At 43.1% G+C, this 21,948-nt stretch overlaps 1 protein-coding gene across 1 annotated transcript in view; it reads right to left on the reverse strand.

The window, feature by feature from the left end:
- PAG1 (phosphoprotein membrane anchor with glycosphingolipid microdomains 1) overlaps window positions 1-21,948 on the reverse strand; it is a 127,031-nt gene that overhangs the window by 86,074 nt on the left and 19,009 nt on the right. Inside the window, exon 2 of the mRNA XM_014965616.1 lies at window positions 11,128-11,187. The gene's annotated coding sequence lies outside the window, so the exon portion shown is untranslated. The remainder of the gene's footprint in view (window positions 1-11,127; window positions 11,188-21,948) is intronic.

Here is a 21,948-nt window from a genome sequence, read left to right on the forward strand (position 1 = left end):
CCCTTACCAAAAAAGAAAACTGTATTTCAGCTCAGACTTTCAAAATGAATAGAAATATTTTAAGAACATTCCTTATTAAGGGCATATGCCTCCATTTTTCACCATTGCCATGTGATAACAACATTCATTTTCCTCACACAGTGCTGTGAAAAAGCCTATGAAAGTTGTGAAGCACTGAGCCATCACAGTAATTTTCTCTTCTTTCTGTCATGGTAGCATCTAGGAGTCCCCGGCCAGGACACAGGCACGCTGGAGGCTGTGCTCAGAGAGAACAAAAAAGATGGTTCTTTCCTCTCCGAGTCACATTTTAAACATCAAAAAAAAGGAGGCCAGTAAGCGGGTATGTATGGTTGACAAGGAACGAGGAGGAAACAAAGAGGTAGCATCAGTCAACACAAGAGGCAGTGGCTGTAACACACTGTTAACCTACTGGTGGTTTTTTTTCGGGAATTATGGCAGAGGAGATTTTAAGAAGGGATTTACAAGGGGAAAATGGGGTTAAGCATGTTGCTGTCTGCCCACAGCTCATCCTTAACTTTGGCAGTAAACAATGAATAAAGCCCACAGATGCTGGTTTGGATACACATCAGGTCAGTGATGAAGCTGGTATTGCAGGTGAACTGGAGGGATGTGTGGATGGATGTGCCAGAAAGGCATTGGATATGAAATCAGGCTGCTTCCTATTACTATTACTGCAGAAAAGTAGATGAAGATTACAGAAACAATCACAAGAGAACAAATTTATTTTTACAGCAGGTTTGAACAAGGTAAAAGCTACACAAGCTATATGGGGACCATGCTTGGCAGTGACCTGAGGGGTTGGTTGTTTTCATGAGTTACTATCTTCTAATGTCTCCTAAAATATCTGTATGCAACAGTTGGAAACTTCTGTGTTCTATGATTAAATTGGTCTTCTATAAATTAATTAACATAAATACCTGCTATTTAATTCTGTTAGAAAATATTTCAGATAATATTTTCCCTGTCATCTCCTTCACCCAGCAATTTTACAAAGTTAAGAGCATAGAGGCATCTGGGGTCCATTTGAACTCGGCAACAAACCCTGGTCTTAAAAAAACATTTGCCTTTCAGCAGATGACAGTCTCAACAGCAGTGCTGCCTTTTACCCAACTGACCTGTGAGACGGAATAGTATCTACCAACCTCCTGCTGAGCCTCTGGAAATATCCAAAAGGCAGTAGGTAACATATTAGCTTGCTAAGGTATCGCTGTCCTAAATAACCGTGAGCTGGAAGAGCACGCTGACCCCCAGCATCCTGGTATCAAGAACACTTAGTGGTCCATAGCGAGCCATCCTGCGGAGCAGGGCCTGGCTCAGGAGAGCAGCACTGCTTTCCAGGCTCCACTGGCTACCGTGGTGACACCTTCACTAACTCCAAGGGAGATGCCGTGCTCATATGAGGACCCAGATGGATGCTCAGAAGTAACTCACAGAATCACAGAATCTTCTAGGTTGGAAGGGACCTTAAAGATCATCTTGTCCAACCGTCAACATAACTGACAAAAATAAACACCCACACAACAAACAAGGAGCATCATCACTAAACCAGACCTCCCAGCACTACATCAATCCGTCTTTTGAACACCTCCAGGGATGGTGCCTCAACCACCTCCCTGGGCAGCCCATTCCAATGCCTGATAACCCTTTCAGTGAAAAAATTTTTTCCTAATATCCAGCCTGAACCTCCCCTGGCGTAACTTGAGGCCATTTCCTCTCGTCCTGTCGCCTGTGACTTGGGAGAAGAGACCGACCCCCACCTCTCTACACCCTCCTTTCAGGGAGTTGGAGAGAGCAATAAGGTCTCCCCTCAGCCTCCTCTTCTCCAAGCTGAACACCCCCAGCTCCCTCAGCTGCTCCTCATAAGACTTATTCTCCAGACCCCTCACCATCTTTGTCGCCCTTCTCTGGACCCGCTCCAGCACCTCAATGTCTTTTTTATGGTAGGGGGCCCAAAACTGGACACAGTACTCAAGGTGAGGCCTCACCAGTGCCGAGTACAGGGGGACAATCACCTCTCGGGCCCTACTCCCCACACTGTTCCTGATACAGGCCAACTCAAAGCGCGTGTCTCAGCCTGAAGCCGAATTCCACCCCACAACTGGGTACCTATGCTCCCTTCACACTAGAGCATCCTGTAAGGCTCCTGTAAGATGCAACCTACCCTACAATATAATAAGCCTCCTAAATGAGTTAAATGGGCCATGTCCTAAACATAGCTCCTTCCCTCCCCTGACTAGAGGCAGACCTCGGGTGACCAGCTCTGGTGCAGACCTCCTCTGTCTGAGTGTCCTGAAGAGCACTCCAGGCTGGCGAAGCAGAAAATGTGTGTATCCATGTTTTAGTGCTTTATCTGGGGCTGGGTATTCTTCTGCTGTCAAAAATAGAGAGTTCTGTTCCTGACAACAGTAATGACAGAACTCAGTTAAGAAAACAGAGTTCAGAGAGGCAGAGAGATGCAGTTGAGCTTTGGCTGAGCAAACCTTATTAATTGACTGGCTACCAGCTATCTAAATAGATTAAAAGAATTATTATCACAGCTCTAGTTTAACAGTTTGGAAAAGTGACATTTAAAGTTGCTTCTTAACGTACAGACATCCTTAACGCTATGCAGTAAATCTGTTATTTAAAACCTACTTGTAAATACATGGTAACTCTTGTTAGTTAACGACAGCATCCAAAAGAATTGGCAAGAGCAAATCAAAATACATCAATTTTTGAGAAATGAAGTAATTTCATGAATTCATGTTCTCATCAGATAGTAACCATAAAAAAATATGCCTATTGCAGCCCAGAAAAATGCCATTTTTACTACACTTTCTTCAGAGCGAGTCAAATGAAATTAGATTTTCAAGTCCATGAAAGACAGGCATATGAAAACACTGTAGTGCTTCCCCGATGCCATCTTCATATATCAGAACACTACATATGAAAATTCATACATTTGATTTCCTAGAAGATACCAATGAGGTATCATAGTTTCCCCTTATTTTTAAAGACAGCTTCCTGGGAAAAAAAATAAAAATAAAAATGTGTGCATGCTTCAGGCACTCTTACTTATTCTGGGTGGACGCAGATTCTGCTGTCCCAGTCGAGTGATTTAAAATTGCATTTATTGTGATGTTATGTGATTGGAGAGGTCAAAGCCTTCCCTGGGGACAGCAACTATAAGGTGTTCTGCAAACCAATTTAAGGAATATGTGTTAACTTCTTTGCTGTAGGAGGTTAACATGTGCCTTGGTTTCACTGTAAATAACATGATCTTCTTAATAACCAAGAGAAAGACAGTAATTTTCATATTAACAGAGTAGAAACGAATTATTTTCTTGCATTGCCCCTCCCCCTTCCAAAATATGCAAAGCAAATTTTGAAATTCCCATCTCTGTATATCAAAGAACACTCAGGTTCAAAGTCAAATACTAGAAAGTCAAGAAATGCCAGAACAAATTTAGTTCAGCTCCCTTGCGTTTATACATTAAGATGAAATATTTAATTACATGATGATGTGCTATTTTTTTGACTGCATTATCTGTGATTTAAATAACAAGAAACGAATTCCATACTGCATAGTTCCATATTCATAGATATTCAGATGTCTAGCTTATTTCAAGTATAATACTTCAATAATTAGAGTTACTTATCTTGCTGAGTGAAGTATAAGGTCAGACAAAAATTTTCCTAATACCACCTATGATTTTGGTTTATCTTTTTTCAGTAGACAAAAAATTTTTGGAAATAAAATGTATCTTCTACCAGCAAATACTGCTTGATAATATGCTGTGATCTGATTTTGAATGAACAAAACCAGAAGAAATCTTCTTTTGCCTAATTCTTTTCAAACAGGTCTATCACAATGACCAGCTTATCAAAATTTCAACTCACATTCTAAAAATACCAGCTATTTATTATTTTAATCTACTGTACAGACATGAGTCTAACACTCAATTAGAGTAAGTGGCTATGAATCATGCACATTTTAAGAATATACGGCTCTGAATAACACTCAGCTTTTAAATATTTATTGATAAAAATATCTTGGTTCCAACAGAAATCTAGATACAAATGTACAAATTAGGGCTAGAGCAGCAAGCCTGCTTTATGGCTGAGAGGTGTCTGGGCTTGGCTAGCTGCCTTCTCTGCCTTTTTCCACCTTGGCTCTGATAATTGGAATAAAAATGAATGAAAATTCAGGCCTGCAATTTTAATAGTAACTATTTGTTATTTAAATTTCCTTTCCACACTGAACGATAGCAAGAACATGTGCTCAGAATTAAAAGGCTGCTCTTTAGCATCAGCACATTGATTTCTTGGGGTCCTTGCAACGCTTTTCACATTGTTTCTGGACTACAGCTCTACACCCTTCTAACTGCCTGTCAGACATCATTTCTGCTTTATGAATAAATAATATGATGCCCAGGGGAAATGTTGGGCTAAGACAAAAAAATCAATACGCGTCTAGCACGTGTGAGGCAGTTGATCAGCCGAAGTCTGTCTCAAATATGTGGAGTAATTTTAATAACAAAACAAATGCTTTCTAAACTGAGCTTAAAGGAGGGTTATCAAGAAAGCACTACCACGATGCTACTGCATATCCTATTTGAAGAATAATAATATTGTCCTCTTAAAATGTGAATAGATATTCTGATTGCAAAGTGAATACTTATCTACAAATTTCAAATATTCACGTTACAGAGATATAGTAGCAACAGATTTTTTACTCTGCTCCTCTTGGAGTAGTTGTTTTAGTGCACATCTGCATAGTACGGTTGTTATTACAACTGACTTATTTTTCATTTAAAAAACATCTTCTTCCAAAATTGCCTCTTTTTTTTTTTTTTTTTTTTTCAGGGGGCCGGATGTTTCCTGGCATTCATCAACACTTCTAAATTACCTTTTTTTTTTTTTTTTTTTTTTTCTTCAGAGGGCCTGGGATCAAAAGTGAAACAAAAGCAGGGCAAATTAATCATTCATGCAGGTCTGTAATCACCTTAGTCATTCCTCCAGCCTAAGCCCATTTTTGCTGTCAGTGTGGTTTGTCCGCCTGATATCTGCCACCGTACCCCACAGAGGAAAAACTGCTGCCAGAGTATTTGAATTGCTCCAATTCTATGAGACGGCTCTATAGAAAATGACCGTAACCCCTGCTGGGAGGTGGCTCTTTACATTACATCTGGGAAGGGTGGGTTTTGTTGAAGGCGCCGTAGAGCGAGCAGTACGGGCAGGAATCGCTGCTTGCTTGCCCTCTGCACCTTACCGAAGGTGGACCTGTTCAAGCGTTAACTCCTACACCTCCTTCTTCCCACCTCCACCTCCTCCAGCAGCAGGAAAGCCCACACTGTGCCAGGCACCAGCACTCAACCCCTGGTGTTTCCTGAAACAAAAGCTCTCGAAACCTAAAGCAGCTTAGAGAGGAGATACTGCTTTATTCGACGCCGGGTGCCAGGTGGAAATCCACAAATCCAGCACACCTTAACAGGGATATTCACCCATTATTTATACCCAAAAGACTCATGTGGGAGAATTCTTAGAAATCAATGGTCAGCCTCTGAGCACCCCAAGCTCTGGGCAGCTGTTGACAATAGGCCTCTGACAATAGTCCAGGCCCTTGACAACAGTGCAGGCCTCGAGGTTACTAAACGGTTAAGTTGTGATTTGTAAACTAATGAAGCTGGCAGAAAAGTAGTAGCTGTCTTCTGAATGTGCTGATAAGTGGAACCTTGAGTAGAATAAAAAAAAAAGAAAAGACTCTGTGTGTAAACGGCTAATAATAGCCAACTACAAAAGCATGTAACTAGTTATCACCTGCTAATAATAGTCCACTATAAAGGCATCACCTGGGAATTGTCTATAAAAGCTGAGCTACCTGAGCAATAAAGTGGCATCTACCTGATCACATATTCTCATAATTTGACCTAAATCACCTAATCCATAACTCCACGAGGCTTATGTATTCATTAGGATGACCCAACAGCCCTTTTGCACATGTGTATTAAGTTTTGCAGCGTCAGCAAAAGGCTCCTGCGCAGGCGTGAGCTCCTCGGTGGTCGTTTGGGCAGGGACACCCTTCCTCACCTCACTCTTCTAAGGTATCGAGTCATCTCAGGACAGCAAAAGTTTACTGTAAGTTTGCCAGCTTCTTGGGGACGATAAGGATGTTCCTTGAAGTAGCCACAGCTCTGTCCTAATTGGTACAGGAGTTATTTAGACATATGAGAGAACCTTGAGGTGATGAATGACTTCTTGTCATTATCCCATCCTTATCACTACCAGCTCGGTGACCGACTATTTTCTCACACAGTAAGAAGTTCAGTAATTAACTATTTTCTCACACAGCAAGAAGGTTAGTAGGAAGCAAAGAACATTTTAGCTAGCATATGGTTATAAACAAAGCAGAGGGCTGTCCTTGGTAACACCTGCTGGTGGCGAGTGTCACCTCCCTTTCCCAGCCAAAGCCTCACAGATCCTCACCTCCTCAAAATTGCTGCCTTCCCATCGTGTTCCTAGCAAACGTCCACCTCATGCTGGAAACCCACGAGGAAGTGGCTGGGTTATTTTGGGACAGGGGACAAGCTGCTGGTGCTCTCTGCCAGCAGCCCAGGATCAGCAGCATGGCCATGCAAACAGCAAAGGAGGAAGAAAATGAGGAGGTCAAGGCAAGACGGCAAACTGCAGTCAGGCCCATGAATGTCCTCTGAGATGCCTGACTTGGCATCACCAACATCCACCCCAGGGCCATTGCTCTTGAGGAGTTTTTTTTCACCACCACCCTCCCTGCTGTTACGCAGGCCTTCCAGTGTGGATCCTCCCCTCAGGACCACACTGACCAGGCAGCTCCTCCTGTTGCCTTCAGTGTGATGAAAAGCACAAACTTCACAGAATCACAGAATCACATGGGGTTGGAAGGGGCCTCTGGAGATCATCCAGTCCAACGCTCTGCCGGAGCAGGTCCCCCCAGAGCAGGTTGCACAGGAACGTGTCCAGGTGGGTTTGAATGTCTCCAGAGAAGGAGACTCCACCACCTCCCTGGGCAGCCTCTGCCAGGGCTCTGTCACCCTCAAAGTAAAAGTTCCTCCTCATGTTTAGGTGGAACTTCTTCTATTCAAGTTTGTGCCCATTTCCTCTTGTCCTGTCCCTGGGCAGCACTGAAAAAACACTGTCCCTGGCCTCCTGACCCCCTCCCTTTAAGTATTTATAGGCATTGATCAGATCCCCCCTCAGCCTCTAGACTAAAAAGACCCAAGTCTCTCAGCCTCTCCTCATAAGGGAGATGCTCCAGGCCCCTCACCATCTTTGTAGCCCTAACTTCATGCATTTATCACTATTCTAAGGCTGAGGAGCTGTAGCTGACTGCCCTTGCCCCAGGGGTGCTCACTCATGCAGGAGAGGCAGCCATCTGGAAGGGCGAGCTAAGGACAGCAGAGGAAAAACCTGACGTCCTGGGGAAGGAAACCTGCCGAGGTGCAGAAGCCACCACTGCCAGCAGCAGAGATGAATGGAGGCTCACACCAGCCAACATAGTGGAGCCCATTAGCGTCAACACAGAGAGAATATGTTTTTACCAACTCTGTGAAACGCTAAAGACAAGGAGAGGGGGCTTTCCAGAAAAAAACAGAAACAGCAACCAAAAAAAAACACCCCACCCAACAAAAAAGCCCACAAACAAAAGAAAAAAACCCCAAACCATCCACCCCCTCAAACCCACATAGGTGAGGCGGAGAATGCTCAGGCTGAAACTTGTATGGTTTTTATTTATGCTGAATATACACAAACCCCAAGCCCCTGGGCAGTAGACTGTTCGCACGCTAACACTATCAGGGAAGTGGGCAGGATGGAAACCGAAAGCAGAGCAGATATGCCTCAGCAACTGCCCACACAGGCAAGCTGTAAATTTTAAGCACCGAACCACACGTCCCATGCAGTGAAACAGCTCTGAGAAGCACCTCTTCATCCCTTGGCGCTGCCTTTCCAGCGGCTGGCATGGCTGGGCTCCTGATGGCGCTCCCCCTTTCTTGGAGAGTGCTCCCAAGCCAGCAAGCCCTCTGCTATCGGCACCTGACTCACCCTTTCCTTCAGCCGCATGCCTTCTGCCTCCACCAGGCCACCACCAGGCCAGGCAACCCAGAGCTGAGACATAGGGAACATGGCGGCCCACCAAGAAGCCCAAACATGACCATCAAACATGTCCCACCAGGCCTGAGTGTCCTGCAGAAGACACAGGTTTGCAGGGGAGGGCCTGCAAATCCCTCAGCTGTCCTGCTACAGAGACCTACCCGAGAGACCCTGGCCCCTCTCTCCACCCCTCACAGCTTCCGAGCCCCACAACAGCTACCACAGGAAACCACAGGAAACCAACTTTCCTCTGCTTGTAACAAAACAACTGCACGACACCTATTTCTGCCAAGCCTGGGGGAACAGGACCACTTCAACTTAGACACTTCACCAACAACTACTTGACCCACACTTTCTTACGCATTTTATGTTATTTAAATGAATAATTATGCTTCCTAAAACTGAGAGTGACTGTAACCTCTCGCCCTTGATGTGGCAGAGTCCTACCAACCTCAGGGGAGGGACTCTTCAGTGAAACACCCAGACCCTTGTGTGCATCCAGCACCTGGAGATGTGGTTCCACACTGAGAGACCCTCAGCAGCCTGACTGGCTGAAAGAAGTCCTCAGTCCACCCATCTCCTTTATCACTGGCCACACTTGCCTTCCCCACCTCCATCTGAAACTACTTCCTTCAGAGCTAAACCAGAGCTGTGAGCTTATCAATCCATGGAGAGGTTGGTTGGGGTTTTGGGTTTTGGGTGTATTTTTATTTTTTTGGGGGGTGGGGTGGTTTGGTTTTGGTTGGGCTTTTTTCTTTGTTTTTTTACACAGTCAAAAATCCCACACTGCCAGGCTACAATTCAATACTGTTTCCTCACCAAAGCTGGTTGAATGGATCCTGTCTTCACCTTCCAGCCTCACTCAAGGCCAAACAACTGTTTTCTGGGCTTGTACCATAAATGGGATCAGATAAGTAAATCCATATCTTTTTTATTATTATTATTTTAACTCCAAGATTCCCAACTTTTTTGAACCGGAAGGAAAATTTGCTGGACCTATAGCTGTACTCAGATGGCACCGCGTGGCCATCTAACACTGATGGAGGATTACATGGCATGATAACCTGTTTGTAATTTCTGATTTCCCATGCAAGAATTCAGGTTTTCCAGGTTCCTTAGACATGCAGCAGAGTCATCAACACATTTTTATTGCAAAAAAAATTTCCAAAATGATGAGCTATTCAACAGAGAAGAAACAGAAAACCCCCTCACCTTTCAGAGGTGTTTCATTTCCAGATCTGAGTATCTCTTACAGAGAATGAGAATTCAGAACTAAAATGCTTCATCTTTGACAGATTTAAAGACAACTGTGACAACACTCTGGCTTCCACAAGGTAAGACTCCATAAGCATGTGTGATATTAAATTGACTTTATATTAATTCTGCGTTGTGTCTGATAAAGCTTATTTATTTCTATGTTAATTTTAAAGATGCTAATGCTACCAAGAAGCAATGTTTCCATTGATCATATGTCAGTTATATTTATGCACTTCTCATGGTCTTGTGATTTGGGATGGAAGCATCTCTTTTACTATGTACAGATAACAAAATGAGACTGAGAGAGGGACTCGGAGTGTATTCACACAAACCGGTACAACCAGTCACTGTAGCTTAGGAGGTAACTGGTCAGACGAGTTGTGGTAACCGAGTACACTACCAGAGGTGTGCTCTCAGCTTCTGGAAAAGCAAAGTTAAACCAGTAAGCTCATCTGAGCAAACCAACTTTCCTTTAGGAAACCTAGGACCATGCACCAGCCAGGTCAGTTAGTGCAATGTGGTTACCTCCAAGGTTCCTTACTATCGATCATCTTAGCAACGCATTGGAAGTAAAGACCACCTGCATGGTATGCATTAGCAAAGCACTGATTCCACAGAAAGTTTTAAGGATATCATTGCACTAAGGAAAGGACTTAGAATCTTCCCAGTATTTCTCAACTCAGTCCCAAACTGAGTGTGTTACACACAACCAGCTCTGGTCCAGTACCAGATCATCACTTATTAGAAACAGCCACCCAGCAAGGGCTGGGATCCTTGGGAAAAAAAAGAATTGCAGTGTTTGAAAATTCACCAGCTGCTAGGTGTTGGAAGATGTTATTTCTTTAAGTGGCAACTCAATATAAATTTGCTGTTGCTCAAATCTCATCAGACCTAAATGAATGCAAACACATAATGAAGGCTTGATCTCATCGGTCTCCATGCAAAGGTACCAGGCATGCCTTGCAGGCTGCATGCCCAGACTAACTTCCTAACCACAGTATTCTTTTCCATACCCTCCACAGTGGAGTGGCTTTATAACTTGAACATGAAATATGAACCCCCAGCTGTCTCTTTTGTTATTTATTTTCTGTCCATACCAACAGAGACCTCCTTTGCTAGGCTTTCAAAACAGGCTTTGAAACACGCAAAGGTGATGTATAGATCTGTGGCATCCGCAGTAATTGCAACAGCAGAACTGGCTTTTAAGAACTTGGCAAAGTGAGCAAAGAAAGACAGCAATTTCCACTGAGGCAGTCATCACTCTGCTTGACCAAAACAGACCCACCAACCAACATTCCCATCAAATGGGGCAGGAAAGCCTGGGCCAGCGCTGCAAAGCAGAGCACATGGTGCCTCTCATACAGCTCCAGGAAGACAACCAGCTAGAAGACTGGGATGCTGAGGAATAAGGAACAGCTTTCTGAAGGACCATCAACAAAACCATATCCAGCTGATTCTGCCTTTCAGCTGGGACTGGCACTGCAGCTTTTTAAGACATGAAAACAACAACTGCATTTTCAAAAGGTACCGTGTCTTTATTTTATACACACTCACTGGCATCTCACACAGCACATCACAGACCGTGAAGCTGTAAACAACAAGTTCTGCAAAAGCTACTTGTCACACTGCTGCTACCCAGTTTAATTGCTTAGCACTTTCATAAATTACAGGGTTCCTCACAAAATTGAACTAAAGCCAAGCTGACCACAACGGGAAACAAAAAGCAGTTGCTTAAATAATTACCTTGGAGTCTCTGGAGACCTTGATGTTCAATTGATATATGATATTGACAAATGTTTCCTCCTAGGAAAAAAAAAAAAAAGAAAGAATTCACAATTCTGAATGCCATTAGCGACACTATGAGATTATAACAGGCAATATACATTATCTACTGTTTCTTCAAATTTAAAATCATACCCAGAGAAAAGTATTTCAGAAAATGGTTTCCTTCCTATATTCAAAATACTTGAGAGCAACCAATGCAGTTTTTAAATTTTTTTTTGTTATTTGTTGTCTGTTAACCATTTTCTGACTTTCAGAGATCTGATAAAGAAGTTAGGCTGAAAATCAAGACTTTTATTCTCACCTATGTAATGTTGCCAATAATGTGGATTTCACAGACTAAATCAGAATTAAAGGCTCCTGTATGTAAAGTTACAGTAGTTTATACCCATGCAGTGACGGTATCTTCAAAGACATTTCTGCAGCTGCTTGAGTTTTATAAGCAGAAACTTACTGTTACTTAGTAATTGTATTGGTTTGGTATCTAAAGAAAGAGCATCCAAGTCAGCGATGAGAGATTTACCATGAACAGAGAGAGGTGAAGAGATTGCAAACTTCCCATTAGTCTTGCAACATGTACTTTTACTTATGGGATAATGAAGTGGCCATGTGGTTGCAATCAATCCTGCAATGCCTACATAATAAAAATGTTGAACTTCTCAGACTGACGTTTTTTAATATTGCCTAGGTGAAAAATTAAACCAACTTGGTTTGTAAATTGACTTGGCTAGGAGAAAGTACTTTCCTTTCCCTGGATGTTTATTTCAGATTTAAAGGGTCTTATATCTTAAACTTTGTAGGGAAGAGGCTTAATATAGTATTCTAAGACTAGTTTAATCTCAAGTTAGAGCATATCTACAGCAAGTGGTTGCAAGAACTTATTTAAAGGACTTTCCAAATTAATTTAGTTAAAACTACTGTCCAGCTTTTCAAATAAATTAGGCTGTGCTAACCAATAAAATTAGGAAACCTAATTACTGCCAAAGTAAGCAGAAATAGATATGAAATAGACTATTTTTGAAGGAATATCCCATTTCTTCTACACCATTAATTTTCAGAAGAGACTTGTCTCTAAAGCAGCTTAAAAAATCAGGGACTCTGTCAGGTCCTCCTCCTGCTCAGACCACAGAAGGATATACTGATTCAATTATTTTCTTTTGACATAAACCCAAATTCAGAATCGGTATAAGCGCATATTACAACTCCAACTTTTTGCACAAAGGCAGAAATAATTTCTTTTTTGTAAGCATTAACCAGTTGCTTTGCTCATTCGCTCCCTCCCCCCCACCCTACTGTTGTAGTCTACTAAAAATAAAGCAGTGCAAGCTCCTGGAGAACTGTTGCTTAGCTACATTCTCAATTATCACAATGCTGGCCTTACTCATTCAGTGTCAAGGTCAAAGCAATTGTTTCTTTACTTTAATGATGAAGTATCCTGTTTATAAAAATCTTATCTGTTTCCTACTTGGTAAAAATATTGCACATTTCAGTCAATCATTGCTGGCTGGTCCTCGAGAGAGAAAGTGTGAGAACATAACCGGCAGTGTTAATTTTTGCCCTTAACAGAGGGCTTTTTTCCCAACTCCACCCAGAATGGCAATTGCCTCACACTGACACACAGGCAACCAATTATACCAACGGCTCTTTCCTTCTTTGCTGTAGCCAGACAAGAACAGCAGAAATGGGTTAGCTGTGTATTTATTCTTGTTTGTCCCCCCATCCAATGAAAAGCATAAGTAAAGTGGGATTTTTTAATTACCGTGCACCTCTAAGGCAGCATCATGGGAAAGCTAATGCAGAGAAGGAATTGCCCCATCAGTTTTAAAATATGAGAAGTTTTTGGTTCCTCTTTGCCTTTGAGGTGTTCAGCTGCAAAGGCTGCGATTCTCCCCGGGCTAGTCCAGGCTGCTGAATATTTCATAGCCCCTGAGAAATGCAGCTGTAATCAACTTGCAAATAATGAAATGGGCAGTGATAATAGAGCAGAGGTAAAGTGCGCCATTAGAAAGCATCAGTGCTTTTGGCTGCTGCTGCAGTCTTGCTGCAACAATTTATCAGGTTATTTGACAAAATAATAATGCTATCAACTACGAAATCAAAGTTAATATTATGCCAAAAAAAATCAGGAAGTGTCTCAGGTGGCCAACATGAAGAGCAAAAAGAAAAAAAAAACCAGAAAGAGTGCCAAAGGAAGCACATTCAAGACTGAAACTCCATTAAATGTGTTAATCACATGCCAATTACACACAGCCATTTTAGAGTATTAATAGAAATGTAAATTTACAAAAGTTACTTAAGGCATGAGAAGTTTTATAAATATTAAAATAAAACAATGAAAATATTTAAGAAGCAGTAAATATGTTTATTTTAATCAAAGCTTGTAGAGCAACCCAGCTGCTGTCCTAACTTCTTTGTAACAGGATCTTGAGGTTTGACATTTGGAACCTCAGATGTTTACAGTGTCTTCTCCATATTGTTTCATGCTGGCAAGCACCGAAAGACAGCAAAAAACCAACGGTGAGATGACTATAATGGCATTTCCTGAAGATATGACATAAGCTATGATTAAGAATTTCATGTTGAAAACCAGGATTAAGCAAGAGGCAAAATGAAACGGGCAGCGATAGGATGGATAGCAAGATGCACTTCCCTGGAGGGGTTCAAGGCCAGGCTGGATGGGGCTTTGTACAACCTCACTTTAGAAACCCTGCCCAAAACCAAACTGTTCCTGATTTGCCCCAGGTTTCAGAAGAACAAGGGCTACTGTAGTTATGTGGTAAAAGGAGCAGGTTCATACATAAGGACCCATATGGATGGACAGTGAGACACCCTACATGAGTATTTCCTATCAACAAGGATGACTTCTACACATCTTGATGAATTTGGACAGAGGTGACTCAGACCAATAACTCTCTACCCTGAGCTGGGATGATACACGTGGTTAAACTGGGAAAGCCCCAGTCTGCATGTAGGAAAGGGCTACCTCAAATGACTTTCTCCTAGGGCAAGGGGAGCGGTGACTGAGGCAACTACGCTCTCACAGGCAGGGCTTTTGACAACCTCATGATCTGCCACGTGTCATTACCACTGCAGAGCCAGTGTCTAGACTGTAAAATATTAGACTAGTTCAGCTGCAAGGGACCTACAACAAATCATCTACTCCAACTTCCTGACCACTTCAGGGCTGATAAAAAGTTAAAGCATGTTATTAAGGGCATGCCTCTTAAACATTGATGGGGCTTGGGGCACCAATGACTTCCTTAGGAAGCCTGCTCCAGGCTTTGACCACCCTCTCTGTAAAGAAATGCTTACTAATATCCAGTCTGAACCTCCATTGACACAGATTTGAACCATTCCCGTGTGTCCTGTCACTGGATCCCAAGAAGAAGAGATCAGCACCTCCCTTTCCATGTTGCTCCTCAGGACGTTGTAGAGAGCAATGCTCCTCAGGATCCATTTCTCCAAACCATACAAGCCCAAAGTCCTTAGCTATTCCTCATAAGGCGTTCCTTCCACCCCTTTCACCAGCAAACAGCTGGTCAAAGCAGCTGGATTTCAAGTGACTCAACATGATGTGCAACCGCGGGGAAAAGCAGATGAGAAACCAGCACAGGCTGAAGAATTACCATGGTGCTCCAGTTTCACCTGGAATGCAGCCATCCCCCAAAAGGGCCTTGTGGCATGTGGATCCTCCTCCTATGGACTAGAACATGCTCCAGTGCAGGAAACGGTAGAGACTGCCTTTCTCAGCCCATGTTTCCCCAGGCACCAGAGAAAACCCCGTTGAACCGTGATTCCCTTGGCTGCAGAGTCTCCTCTTGTTCTCCCTCTGAGCAAGGACTGACAGGCTGTTACACACAAGTAACATGCCAAAGTGGTAGGCAGTTCACAGAAGGCTGACATTGGCTCCATGAGTTAACTTCTCATGCTCACAAGAATTAGCTGGATCAAATTCCTAGAAATTAAAGGAAGACCTGGATGCAGGGCTGCTGGTAGGTTCACACGTAACGCTGCATGTTGAATGGGAAGTCTTGACAGAGGTGCAGTATCCCTCAATGGGATGCTGCAAACCTGTGCAAGCACAAAGCCAACAGAAGTAGGAAATAAAAATTGCTACACTCTTTGAAAAAGAACCTCTGCATTCAGGGAAGACTTCAATTAATGTCAGCCTAATCATCTTTTAGATGTTTCAAAAAGTATTTCACAGGAACTCCATGGATCCAAGCAGATTGTAAAAGAAATATTCATGAAGCGGATAAACACATCCTTTTCCTTCAATCCCTTTGTACTTGCTATGTTCTCTACAAGGTACTTTGTATTTTCATTTCGCTCCTCACCGGCAACAGATAGAAAAGGTGGATAAGGTGCCAAAAAAATTAAATCTGGTATACACATGTTCAGCGCAGCAGGGGGAAATCAGCTCTCTCTAACATCCCAGAAACATCACCTATCACTCTGAAAGAAAGTGGTATCTCAGGGTGATACTGCGCTGGAGTAATTCCCATGCTTTGATAATCCCAGTGTTATCTTCCATCTGCCAGAGGAGAGATCACACTGATGGACCTTCCAGCTAGATGGAGTCGCCAAAAATTCTCTTCATCTATCAGAAAGCTCAGACATAACTGAGATGCCCTCGTTCATATTCTCCTGCTCTCCCTTCTGCAAATACTCAAAGATAAATTACGCAGACAAACTCAGATTTAGACCTTAAATGTCACAGCCAAATCTTAGGCAGTTCATTTTTCCTTTTCCTTTTCTTCCCCAGCATGAAGAATTATTCTTATTAACTCACTGGGGATCATGTCTTCCTTTTACTATCTCAGAAAAAGTACAACATGACAGACAGACCTTGTACAATATAAGGCTGGCGGAATTGCTCTCCGAGTTTATCCATTAAAAATCCAAAATTCTATTTCAACAGTTGTGGATTTTCCGCAGTACCACCAAGCCTCTTCTGGATATCAGCATCCCAGTCCGACCCTTCTAAAAAATGGGAAGGCTATGGTGATACAGGCTCCTGTAATTTCTTAAGTGTCTTTTTTTTTAATTATTTACATATAGAGAACTAGTCTTGGAGCAAGGATGATTAGGAGCTAGATATTAAATAAATATACACACATGCACGCAGTCCTGCCATCAAGGGACTCCTAAACAATGTTCAACTCCAAAGTGGGGCTCTCACTCCCCAGATGACTCTGACAAGCCACCAAGGCAGGCAGCAGTTCACTGCTTACGCATCTCCTGCCCCTTGGACAACTGACTCTGTTGGGAGCCTTGTAAAATTCACAGAATCACACAAAATCTTCCCAATACTACATAGCTGCCAACATGTTGAAAAAAAAGGACTTGGAGGACTGTAATGGCATTTCCTGATGATAAGTACCAGAGGTGAGGCTGGCAGCAGTGCTGCTTATTACAGCTGTCTGGCATTTCCCCCTTTCCAGAGCCACTTCCAACTGTTAAAAAATGCAGCCTCTTGCTAAATGGCATTTTAGGCATCTCTATTATAACCACGCACATGTTGCTGAAAATAAAGCCAAACAAAAGTACTTTTCACTGGCCAAGTTAAAAGGTCTTGGCATCCTTTTTCTTTGAGAAGCTCTACTGTTTTTACTCTTTGAAGCCGGGACTTGACATGACCTAGGAAAAAACTTTACGTCTGAGTGATGCTTTTTACTGCCTTCTGAAATGGGAAAGGCAAAATCCTATGAAAAAAAAGGAACAAGAGTAAGGAAGAAGGAGAAAAGTAAGAAAGATGGAGAAACTGGGACTGAGAGTTATGTGAGGAAGATGATGGATGAGTATAGGCAAGGAAATTTGGCCGGGGAGTCAGAGAGAAAAGAAGGCTGAAGGAGGGTGAGAGAGTAGCAAGAAAGGAAAGTGATGGAGTCAGTGGCTCTAAGCAAAAGCTAAAGAGGGGAAAAAATGATTGAAAAAGGACAGTGAGATCAGGAACTATTTGGATGAGAACAGGGTGAGTTGAGACCCATCCAATAGGCAGCTGGTACAAAGGGAGACCAGCATTGGCTTGGCAGAGACAGGAGGACACAGAGCTGAGGCTGCAGTAAAAGAGACCTGAGAGCTGCATGGGAGGCTGGCGAGCACAGAGAGCCAAGTGAGAGACAGGAAAGAAATGTATGTCCATCTGGGCAAAAAGAGAAAATGGACAGAAGAGGAAGAGTGGCTGTGGAAGGAACCTAGGAGAGCTGCAAAAGTGAGGAAAAGAGGCAAGAATAAAGTTTAGGAAAAGACAAACAAGAGGAAAGAAAAAGATCTGGTCAAGAGAAGGTCAGAAGAGTCCTCCATGGCAGAACTATGCAGAAGAGTCAGTACCACTAAAGCATATTCTACTCCAGAGCCAAGTCCATGAAGGAGTGCAGGCATATAGCCGCAGTAAAATATACACTTCGGGGACAACTGGGCCAGAATGTATCTTTTGCTTTGCTTCATTCCTCAGCTCTGCTGGCACCAATAGCACAAACCAGGAGAGTAATAACGTTACAGTACAGTTCTTTCAAGCTATGAAACAATAATGCTCTGTGCCTGTTAAGGATACTATATCAATTCACATGAGCTGTGGATTTGGTTCACCTTGCCTTTCTCGGACATGCCAGTGGCTCGAGGATCTGCCATGTGGAATGGCACACTGTATCTGTCCACGCTCCTGGTGGAAAACCAGACAGGCCTGCCCCATAATCTCCCCCACCCAGCATCTGCCCGGAGGCTGTGAGGAGGCAGCTACAGCTCTGCAGGGTGTTGATGCTTCCCATCCTTGCACTGCCTCCAGCACGGCTAGTAGAGCACTAGTTTCCCAGGTACAACCACGGAGGTGGAATAAATGACCCTCAACTTCTGCTGGATGAGACAGGGACAAGGCTGGCAAACTGCATGGGAGGCAAGAGAGATGGTTGGCCAGATCTTTTGGGTGCTCGTGATGGAAGGAGAAAAAAAAAACACCCACTGAAGTAAACAAAGGTCCAAAACCTGCCAGAAATACTCAGGTACCCTTGTCACTACAGCCCTCCCCAGCTTTCCAGAGGCTGCCAAGCACAGCAGGGGTGTGGGGGGCTCCCTTTGAACCCCAAAGGTGCTGTTCCTGCAGAAACCAGAGGAGAGAGAGAGACAAGTTGAAGGGACACACTAATGTTCCCGAGTCCACTAGTCTAAATGTGCCCTTAATTATTTCCATGGTAACAAGGTAGGTACACAACCACCCCCTTTATGCTGTATTCTCTTTGTGCATTTTAATTCATGGAACTGGTGTGCAGAGCCCAAGGAAAATGACTGTGAGATTTATTTCTTTATTGAAAAAGCTGCAGAAGTGCTGCTGCTGAAGGCTGCTGCTGCTAGAGTTATAGAGGCATCAGGGTAAAATACTGCACTGAAAACCTTTCCCATGACCCAGTACAAAGTAGGTTTTAAAGCAACTCAGCAATACACTCAGATGTCAACAGCAGCCTCTTAGCTATGGGAGAAAAGTGTGTGGGGGAGACTTCACCACTGCCTGATGCAGTCGTTCCAATAAAGTCTCACTTCGTGTTATTGGCTAGAGCAAGTTCAAGAGAAGATCCGGGATGGTGTGGAGCTAGGAAAGGCAAGAGAATAAGCAGCAGTTGTCCAAAACCATAAAACCCCATTTCCTGGTGTTCCACCTACTAGGTGGAACTAGGGATTCTGTGCCCAAAGCACCCTTAAAGCCTCAGGCAATGATTTATTTCATTCTTCACCTTAGCTAGTCCAACTGGTACAGCTACTAAGACTTATGATAAAAGAAGACACTCAGCAAGAGTTCACTACATGGTCCTTGAAAGAAGAGCAGAAGAACTTGAGCCTCACCTCCTTCTTGAAACACTGAACAGTATAAAATACTCAATATTAATAGCAGTATCTAACTTAAGAATTTTCAGAATAAATCAAACAGAATTAGCTTACAAAAGCTTTCTCCCAGAATTTCCCCATGTCCTGCAGAGTACTCCCCAACAACCTCTGATCTGGTTCACAGCTTTTGAGCCAAAGAGCTGAGGTTACCGTCTCCTGTTCCAGAGACCTTTCTGTAGCAATATCCCAGTAAATTCACCCCACTCCTTGCCTTGGGGCTGCACTGCTTTACTTCTGAAACAAAGAAACTGAGTTCAAAAACTCTGCTAATTTTAGGAGTGTTTCATATTGACTAGGGATTAGATGATTTCCTGCAGATTCAGGAATATTGTTGCTACAGCTTCTACCACTTTTTGCTTTTTTTCCTTCTTAATCTGAAGGTTGACCTGCTACCTCAGACTGCTCCTTTCTCTACACAGTCCCAATGTCATGGTAATCAGTATGAAAGACTAAGGATCTCCACACTCCTCTGCTTTAATCTCCCACACTGACCACATTTTAGAAGAAAATATATACTGGAAAGAACTCTCTTCATCACAGAAGGATTGGTGGGGCCACAAATTATTTCTTTTAAAGTGAGATACAGCAAGATGCAAGCTAATAAAAATGTGTTCTTCCCCATTAGTCCAGACCCAACTGCAAGGCACCAATAGTATGTGATATATTTAAGAATATTACCCAAACACAGTTCTCTCTACCTTCCTCATAATGGCCTGGCATAGACCACAAGTGAGCACAGCAGATGATCATCACATGCTACCATCTAAGCAGACTTGCCTTTAATCAGGCAGCACAGTTCAGAGCCAGCTGAAAAAAGATATTTTGCTAAGAAAATACCCTGCATCTCAGCCATAGAGAGCTTGCTTCAGGAAATCTGCAGACAAAGCTGAAAAATGTGGCAATTTAAAATGAGCAAAATTGGACAGCAAGAGCATTTACCTTTTATGTGAAAATGATTCATGAGACACCCCTAAAAAATGTCAGACAACAGCAAAACAGTTCATCAACTATTGATAACCCAGCATTCCCAAGCCATCAATAGCCTTTCAAGTACTCCTAAAGTAAATTTAGCTTCATCTTCATTATTTTCTGTGTTGAAAGACTGGGGACAAATTCATGGATGTTTACGCAATGGCAAGAGAGCATGGTATTGTATGTTTTATTACACTACCAAAGCAGAATCTCATTCAGACACTGCTAGTGTATAATTTCTGTCTCTCTAAAAGCTCTAAAATACACTGCTAGTGTATAATTTCTGTCTCTCTAAAAGGAAGGCAATCATTAGCACGTTGGATCTGGCAAATTCATATTATCTATCTGGTAATTATAAAAAGATGGAGAAGCCTTCAAAAAAAATACCCTCCAACTACTGCATTTACTACACACCTGATCAAAATACTATCACCATTACCTAAGTTAGCAGATCTTTCCCATAAACCGTTATTCAGAACACATTAACATTAGTATGAAAAGCATTAAAGAATTATTAGAGGCTGTACCGACTGTATTTTATCCTTCCTCCCAACTTCAAAAATACAAAACGATGCAGCCTGAATGCAGGAAAACATTTTATTGATGGGGATGACAAACTAGGCTACGTGGCAGTTTGGTGGGCATTACTAGCCCAAATGAACACTACAATACAGCCCTAGTTTTTCAAAATATGTATACTATTAGTCAATGCTATTCATACAGCAGCAGCAACGATGTGCTAAATACACACCAGAAGATAATCCTGTCCTCCAGAGACTGCTGTAGCAACGGACAGAAAAATGAGAGACAAGGGAATGGGTTAGGGCATACATATCCATATGTATACAAAGCAATTGGGATGACCGGCCCGTGTCTCATTATCTCATTTATTCATGCTTTAGGTAAAGGGGAAACAAGGAGGTGCCAGGAAGATCACAGAAGCTGGGACAAGAGGGCTACAAAGGGAGCTGGAAGAACAGAAGGAGAAGTCAACCAGAGCATAGAAAGTGAGGCCAGGGAGGAGATGCCACGAGTGAAGATGTTCAGCCTTAACCAGTGACTGGGTGTGAGAAAACCACTCCACATTGTATAAATGCAAGGCCAAGACCTCCCAAGAGGGGGGCAGGAGGGGTCTGGGGGGTACATGGGCTGCTCCGTCCTTGGGCCGTTTGGAGAGAGGTACCATGACACCATTATAACTCCACTGGTGGTGAGGATGCTGGGCCAGCTGTCCCCAGGGGGGCTGGCTGACCTGCCTCCAGGCCAGGGCAGATAGCCAGGGAGGGTTATCAGGGTTAACCAGGCTCCCAGGGACCCCCCTTCAGCCCCCTGGCCCCCGCCTGAGCTGCAGCATCTCCCACCCTCATCCCCACCCTCACCTGTTGGGTTTTTTTTTTTCTCAAAGAAGCCTTAGGATAAAGTAAAGCTACAAAGACTGCAGTAAGAGCACGTCGGTGCATGCATCCTGCTCCCTGCTAATTCCCAAAACTACAGCCACAAACAAATAGATTCAATTACCGAGGCAGGCGATAGCCCGATTCAAGGGGATTGGTACATATGTTATAACAAGAGGCTGGAGCTGGAGCCCGAGCATATTTACATGAAGAAATCATTTTATGCAAATCTCTTATCCAGGAGTGAAGGCCACGCAGGACGGGAGAAACAGCACTTCTACAGAGAGATTCACCCTGCACGGCAGATGGGCAATTTAAGGTAAATCACACAGTTCAGTTATACAATACATATAACCTGGGGAGAAACTGTAGAGCTTCAAAGTCATAAATTATTTATAAATAATACAGCCTTCTCATGAAATATCCAAAAGGCCAAGCACCCATTTCTCCCATTATTTTTTCTTCACTCTCACAAATCAGAGGGAAGCTGAAGAGGAATATCTAGAATGAGCTAGTTTTTTGGGGGGGGGGGGGGGGG

Source organism: Calidris pugnax, unplaced genomic scaffold (genome assembly GCF_001431845.1).
Source record: "Calidris pugnax isolate Ruff unplaced genomic scaffold, ASM143184v1 scaffold41, whole genome shotgun sequence".
Lineage (NCBI taxonomy): Eukaryota > Metazoa > Chordata > Aves > Charadriiformes > Scolopacidae > Calidris > Calidris pugnax.